At 49.4% G+C, this 7,971-nt stretch overlaps 1 protein-coding gene across 3 annotated transcripts in view; it reads right to left on the bottom strand.

Moving 5' to 3' along the window:
- Positions 1–5,031: 5,031 nt before the first annotated feature.
- ZHX2 (zinc fingers and homeoboxes 2) overlaps positions 5,032–7,971 on the bottom strand; it is a 161,647-nt gene continuing 158,707 nt past the window's right edge. For all 3 annotated transcript variants that reach the window (XM_072774364.1, XM_072774363.1, XM_072774365.1), the window contains one exon: positions 5,032–6,333. The gene's annotated coding sequence lies outside the window, so the exon portion shown is untranslated. The remainder of the gene's footprint in view (positions 6,334–7,971) is intronic.

Raw genomic sequence — 7,971 nt, 5'->3', positions numbered from 1 at the left:
CGCTTAACCGACTGAGCCACCCAGGTGCCCCTGAACAAGAAACTTTCAATAAACTCTCCCTAAATGACTCGGTTTTGGTGTTCCTTCTCTTTCCCACAAGGATCTGGACTGACAAAGTGTGTAACACTCTGGGGGCTCATTCTGGGTGAAGGTGTTAGAGTTAGTGATGGACGCCTTTGTCTCCTCCTTCCTCAAAGTCAAGGGCGGCGTGCCTCCTACACTCTGCAGGATACCTGACTTGCCACATGCTCCCGGATGTACAGAAGTCTTTTTTTTTTTTAAATTGATTTTTATTGATCACCCCCTCAGGGACAATGATGGTGTCTCTGCTGTGGTTTCCAAGTACCTCCAGCTGCGAGGCACTCCAGACGGGAGCTTTCAGGAATCAGTAAGGGGAACTGACAGTCTGGTTCTCTCCAGACTGTACTGTGGCAGGCCAGTGAGAGCTGTCATTTCCGGGCGCTGTTGGTTGGAAGTGGCAGGGCACCAGGTGGCCTAGAAGAACAAGTGCGCCCACGCTTCGTGTACCACGTGCCCTCCGTCTTGTTCCTGCCTCTGCCTCCCAGCTTCCCAAGGCCTCGGAACCTGCATGCTGAAAACAGGCTCCATGGTGTGCTGTGGTATGGGGCTTCTCCTCCCAACCCCACTGCAGCAGGAGGTGGGGGAGGTTCCCAGTACCTTCAGAGCAGGGCTTCTTAGACTCGCATGAATATGGGAAGCACCTGATGAGCAGGGCCAGCTCGCAGGTTCTGATTCAGCAGGTCTGGGTGGGAGCCAGAGAGTCTGCATTTCTAACAAGCACCCTGGTGAGGCTGAGGCTGCCCATCGATGCCCCTCCCCGCCCCCCGCCCCCCGGAGTACAAGCACGGAGCAGGGGAGCACGCCCGAGTAGCAAGGACTCAGAGGTGAGCCATCCATCCTGGGAGCCGCCAGCCACAGGTGGCTGTGTACTTGTAGTGTCTTTCCTTCCATTTTTATCTCATCATCTCATCCACCCGTCAGAAGTGAGTTTCTAGTAACAGGTTTTTGGCTTAAGTCAAAAAGAGAAATATGTTAGTTTTTACAAAACTGGAAAGACAGGATGCTGGCCTGGGGAATGGCAGGGTCCAGGGACTCAAAGGATGTTGCCATTGCCATGATCAAGACCAACCACCTTTGTCTGGTTGCTCTTCTGCTCCTTTTCTTGATTTTTTTTTTTTTTTCCTCTTCCTTCCTACCTACTGGCCTCCTGTCTCGGGCACGGGCTTCCGCTGCTGGTGGCAGCAAGCTAATAACACACTGTCATCTAAATGGGAAGAGGGAGCTCTCTCCCCCAGCCCTGCGCCCCTGCTCCGCCCTGCACCTGGCTTGGACAGGGGGCCGGAGCGCCATGGCTCATGCAGTGGGCTGCACCCCAGAATCAGATGAGTGGAGGGGGAGCTGAGTGGAACCCCACAGGAAGCGAGGGGAGTGCAAAGAGGCACGAGACAGACAGAAGCAGCAGCTGTTCAAGGGCCACCACTACTCTCTGCACCTCAAGAAGAATCCTGTCCGGGTCTCCCCCTTAAGATTCTCTCCTAGCTTCCGCCCCCCGCTCATCGCTCCCAGGCGAGCAAAGATAGCCTGACATATTTTGCTGGATGCTTAAAAGAGCACAACCGTCTTCCCTGTGTGTTTTCACTGCAACCAATTATCAAGGCTTTCTCTTTGGTGCAGAAATTAAAATAAAAGACAAATGTTCTGGCTTGGTTTTCCCTTTGGTTTCTTCAGGCATTTGATAGCATCTCATGCTGCTTTGCTTGAAGAATTTATTTACCTTGCTTGAGAGCGGCAAGGGGAACCCCAAGGGCAGTAATCGCAGGAGCGGAAGGCAGATGCCTGCCCAGGGAGAAGCTGGAGGCAGAGTTTGGCCTGACATTCACTAAGGGGTCAGAAGGACAGGACAGTGTGGGGGAGACGAGGTCTGTGGCAGGTCCGGTGCTGGGAACACACAGGGAAGGCGTGCTGGCAGGGACTAGGCAGGAGTCAGCCACAGCCACCTCTTACTTTTTTTTCCTAATAAGAAAATTGCATGTTGGATTTTTGGGATTTTTTTTTTTTGGAAGAGGGGTGTAGGGAGAGTTTGGGGGTGAAGGGGAGGAAGGAGAGTATTGGCTGAACATGGAAATGTCTCCAAAGCCAGAAGCACAGGTGTCTGGAATATTATCTCGTAGACCTGGATCTAGCTTCTTCCTGTTTGCTTTCTCACACAAGCATCCCCCCCCTCCCCACCAGGGATGGAAAGGCACAGCCTCACACTGCCTGGCCCCGTGTCACTCCCCAGTCAGAGCAGTAAGAGGGGAATGAGCTTTTGTAGAGCACCTGTGTGCTGGGTACTTTGCGTACTTGAGCTCAGTTAACCCTCACACTGGCCCCAGGACAAAGATCTGCACCTCTAGGTCTCAGATGAGGGAGTAGGCCAAGACAAAAGTTGAGTAAACCTCACAAGACCACCTAGCTTTTGAACCAGAGAGCTCAAAAGGATTCAAACTTGGGTTTGTCTGACTGCAGAGCTGGTACTCTTCATCTATCCATCCATCCAGCCAGCCAGCCACCATCCAGCCACCATCCATCCACCCCACAAATATTTAGGGAGCATCTCCTACATGCCTGACACTGTGCTAGGGCCAGAGGATGTGGGAGAGAGAACAAGATAGACACAGTCCTTGTCCTCGTGGAGCTTGCAATGCAGTGGGATGCAAAAGACAGTAAACATATATGATGACATGTTGCGAAAAGCAAGAGGGAGGAAAATAAAAGCAAAGTTGGAGGAAGGTGTGGCAGATAGGCAGGGCCAGGGTGAGGCAAGTATGGCACCGAGGATGCAAAATTTAAGGAGGTGCCCGCTCTCAGGATCCTGCATGTCCAGGGTTGGCACTGGCACAAAGGAACCCTTTGGTTCCTTATGTTTTGTTCCTGGAGGGGGCTTGCTTGCCTCTGTCTCCTCTTGTCCTGCGGGAAGCGAGTCATGGAAGGCAGGTGACATTTGGACAGAGGACAGGTGCTCTTCTGGTGGTCCAGGTGGAGTGTGGTGTCTGGAGCATGAGCTTTGGGGCAGGTGGTGGGGACTGAGCAGATTCCACTAAGCAGAAGGCATTGCTGCCTCCTGACTATGTAGGAGACCAGGGGATGGAGAATGAAAAAGAGGTGAGATTAGCGGGCAGGTATCTCCAAGGCATCTGGAGGCCACAGACGGTAGCTGTTGCAGGAATGCATGGTTTTCCAGCCAAAGGCCAGAACTCTACGATATCCAACATTGAGCGCATCTTCCAGAGAAGGCCAACTTATCCAGAATCCCTGATTCTTCGATGTTTCCTGGGGGCGGGGGGGGGGGGGAGCGGGAAGACTATGGAAGGATATGCTCCTACACGCTTTATACACATGCTTAGTTTAGATAAACTGGCCAAAGTCCATTCGTCCCTGGAAAATTAAATGCGGAGACCAGAGATTCCCAAAGTGGGTTCCCTGGACCAGCAGCAGCAGCCTCACCTGGAAACTTGTTAGCAACGCAGTCTCAGATCTTACTCCAGACCCACTGAATCAAAAACTTTAGCCCTTCCAGGTGATTCTGGGGCCTACCCAAGTTTGAAAACTACTAGGTAGATGAGTGTCACGGTTCAACAGTAAGGGACTCTTTTTATTTTATTTTAATCTAAGATTTTAAATTTAAATTCAATTAATTAACATACAGTATATTATTGGTGTCAGAGTGGTCAGCGATTCCTCAGTCTTATATGACACCCAGTGCTCATCACATCACGTGCCCTCCTTAGTGCCCATCACCCAGTTACCCCACCCCCCTCCCTCCAGTGACCCTCAGTTTGTATCCTATGATTATGAGTCTCTAATGGTTTGTTTCCCTCTGATTTTGTCTTGTTTTATTTTTCCTTCCTTTCTCTTGTGCTCCTGTTGTGTTTCTTAAATTCCATATATGAGGGCAACTGGGGTGGCTCAGGGGTTTAGCGCTGACTTCGGCCCAGGGCGTGATCCTGGAGTCCCGGGATGGAGTCCCACATCAGGCTCCCTGCATGGAGCCTGCTTCTCCCTCTGCCTGTGTCTCTGTTCTCCCCACTCTGTGTCTCTCATGAATAAATAAATAAAATCTTAAAAAAAAATTCCACATATGAGTGAGATCATATGATAACTGTCTTTCTCTGACTGATTTCACTTAGCATAATACCCTCTAGTTCCACCCATGGCATTGCAAATGGCAAGATTTCAGCTGAGTAATATTCCATTGTATATATAGACCACATCTTCTTTATCCATTCATTTGTCAATGGACATCTGGGCTCTTTCCACAGTTTGGCTGTTGTGCACATTGCTGCTATCAACATTGGGGTGCAGGTGCCCCTTTGGATCACTACATCAGTATCTAAATACCCAGTAGTGCAATCTTAGAGTATTTCGTAGGGTAATTGTAAGGTATTTTATAGGGTAATCGTAGGGTCATAGGGTAGCTCTATTTTTAACTTCTTGAGGAACCTCCACACTGTTTTCCAGAGGGGCTGCACCAGCTTGCATTCCCACTGGCAGTGTATGAGGGTTCCCCTTTCTCTGCAGAGTGAGGGACTCTTTAAATCTTACCTGGGCAGAGACACAAAAGCCAGCCTTCTCCAAGAAATGGCAGTGTCCTAGTCACCAGTCATCAGCAGTTGGAGGAGGGAAGTGACTTACCTTGGGTCACCTGAGTGCGAGCAGTGGTGCTGTACGTGGCCCACAGATCTCATTCCCACTCTGCAGTCTTTTATGAATCTATTTGTGAAGACCCTGGAGGAAGGAGGGCCTATCACTCACTCCTCCGTGTCAAAGAGAGATGACAGATTTCCACATCAACATTTGTGCCCTGTTTTTAAAGCCCCATTTGTGCTGTCGGACCTCACTGAGACAGAAAATGAGAAATGTCAAGTGAATCTGTCATAACCACTCTGAAATGGGGGGTGGCTGAGTCGGAACCCTCATGCATGCCCTAGGAGCCAGATGGCAATGAAGAATGAGGAGCAGAGGAAAAGGTTATAAAAATGTTTAGTCTTTGCTTTATTGAGTTACAACAAATGAGCAACAAGTTAGAAAAAATGGTTTTTCTTTCCCCGAACTCCCTAGCATTTTATTTGTGCAGTGTACCCAAATGGGGGGCAGTGGGGGGCAATGGGTTGCAAACACAATTCATATTGCAACATTTACACCAGATCTGTCTCTTGGTTTTTCTTCTTTAAAAGTTAGGACTAACTGGAAAAAAAGAAAAGTGCACTCAGGAATCTAAAATTGGCCCAAAACAAACACACAAACAAACAAAAATCAATTCATGGTTGAGGCTTCAAGCTGAAATCTTGTCAAATAACCACACGGAGAAAAGCCAGTCAGGAACAGAAGTCAAAACCAAAGCTGTTCATCTTTGTACCATCTAGATAGGAAGACCTCTTTTTGTTTTAGTTTTGTCAAAGTAATGATAATGCTAAAAAGGTGGGAGCCCTTTCTGCTGGTATCTGAAAAGAGGCTGAAAGAGGGGAGCCATCTGCTCCCCGGGTCTCTGGTGCTGGCTCAGCCCAAGGTCAGCCAGAGAGGCCAGGTGGTCTAGAAGCCAGATCTATCCATTGGCGGTTTGGAAAGCCCTGTGCGTGGCTAAACAGGGACCCCAGGGGTGGCTGGGGGAAGGACTGGAAATGGGTTTGATCCAGAAGATCTGCCATCTGCGAACCCTCTCAAAGTTGAGACAGGTGCCCAAATCCTAGCTTTCCCCACGGAGAAATCTCCCAAATTTCAAACTACTTAAAAAAAAAAAAAATCAACTCTCCCTACCTAAAATCCAGTAGATATAACGGCACTAGTGCTAACATCCCCCCTCCCCCAAAATTAATAAAATAAAGATCAAAAAAAAAAAAAAAGAAAAAAAAAAAGAAAAGGAAAAAAGAGAAAAGCACATGTGATCAGCCCTCCCTCCTGGAAAAAGACCTTACAATGGTAGTGCTGGAAAAGGAGGTTGCCCTTGATTAAAAAGGTAACAAAATTCCCACATTGTACAAATTGTTTCCAGTATCGCAAGAGGTGGGGGCCAGGGCAGAGGAGCAAACTATTTACAGGGACCCATTGAAAACGCAGTAGTAGGACTTTGGCACTATGAACAATTCCCACCGGTCCTCTGGGCGGGGTGCGTGAGGCTGGGCTTCCTGCACCCGCAGCGCACGCAGCCAGGCAGTTGCACTTGGAGTCTCTGGCCAGGGTGGAGGCCCGAGGCCGGCCGGGGAGGGAGGTTCTCTTCTCTCATCAAAGACAGAGCGTCCCCTTTATCAGCATTGGCAGTTCCGCTGCACTCCCCTAGAAAGACGACACAAAACCAGAGACAAGACGTCAGATGATGGTTCCCTGGGTGGCAGGAGGCTGGGGTGGCTCTTCCTGGCTCTCCTGGGGGAGGGCCCCCGTCCAAAGCCATCCTGGGGCTGGGAGGACAGACGAGTGCCCAAGTTTGGGGCCAGTGTTTAAAAAGGAATGTGTTTTCCTGAGCACAGTGTGACATCCCAGGAAGTGCCCCCCGAATCAGGCCTTTGAAAACAGGATGATTTTTCTGGGAAGTGGAGGCGGTGGCCTGGGATTCTTTACATCATTGTGAGGCCCTTTCCTTATTCCTGGAGGGGCAGCGGGTCACAGGGGTTCCTAAGAGGTTCCAGAGTCCGACAAACCTGGATTTGGGGCCTAACTGTTCTGATTACTGACAGTAGAGCTGTAAGCATGTGACTTAATCTCTCTAGGGTTTAGTTTTTGCTACTGTAAAATGGGAAATAATGGGGTTTGCTGCGATGATTAATTAAGCTGACACATGCACCGGCGTTTGGAACAGTGTCCAGAACACGATTACGTAGTAAGTATTGTACACAGTGAGTATATACTACATACTATTACATGTTTTTGTTGTTTTTGTTAGGTGCAGCCTTTTCCTAGCATGGTCGGATATGTAACATTGATCTTGACAAGATGAAACATTTTAAATGTATTCTTTTAAAGATTTTATTTATTTATTCATGGGAGACACAGAGAGAGAGAGAGAGAGAGAGGCAGAGACACAGGCAGAGGGAGCAGCAGGCTCCATGCAAGGACCCTGATGTGGGACTCGATCCCGGGACCCTGGGATCAAGACCTGAGCCAAAGGCAGACGCTCAACCACTGAGCCACCCAGGCGTCCATGCATTTTTAGTTTGATGTTCATGGGAGTGTGGCCATTATTCCCATTTTACAGCTGAGGAAACTGAGCACAGGGAGGATGAAGACTTTGCCCAAGATTATACAGCTAGGAAATGGCCCAGTCAGGATTCACACCCAGACCATCTCCAGAGTCTGTGCTCAAAACATACAAACAGTATTTATGAAGAGTCCGTAGGGAGAAATGCTTAATTCTTATCTTCTCTGAAGTTATGAAAACAGTACAAGGGCCCTCTGATGAGTTGAATGGTGTCTCCCCAACAAGATATAGTGATGTCCTCATCCCTAGTGTCTCAGAATGTAACCCGATTTGGAAGTTTCTTCACGGAGTGAGTAATCAAGTTAAAAGGAGGTCCTTGGGGGTGGTCCCTAATGCCCTATGGCTGGTGACATTATAAACAGGACATCAGGACACAGATTCACACTGGAAGAACACCGCGTGAGGACAAGGACAGAGACCCTGGTGATGCATCCACAAGCCTAGGGATGCCAAGGACTGCCAGCTACCCCCAGAAGCTAGGAGAGAGGCGTGGAACAGACTCTCCCTTAGGACCCCCAGAAAGAAACCAACCCTGCCAACACCAGGCTTCCAGAATCCAGAACTGTGAGGGGATGCATTTCTGTTGTGTGAACTTTGTGGGCCTTGAAGGCAGCCCTAGGGAGTGAAGACAGACCACCACTGTCACCCTGTGGGCTCCCAGGATCTGGAGCTCCTGGGACGGGACTCCCGGGGAGGGCCCAGGGCTGTAAAGGGTACTG

Source organism: Canis lupus, chromosome 14 (genome assembly GCF_048164855.1).
Source record: "Canis lupus baileyi chromosome 14, mCanLup2.hap1, whole genome shotgun sequence".
Taxonomy (NCBI): domain Eukaryota; kingdom Metazoa; phylum Chordata; class Mammalia; order Carnivora; family Canidae; genus Canis; species Canis lupus.
Note: the sequence above shows the minus strand (reverse complement) of the source record. Positions and strands in the feature narration are given on the sequence as shown.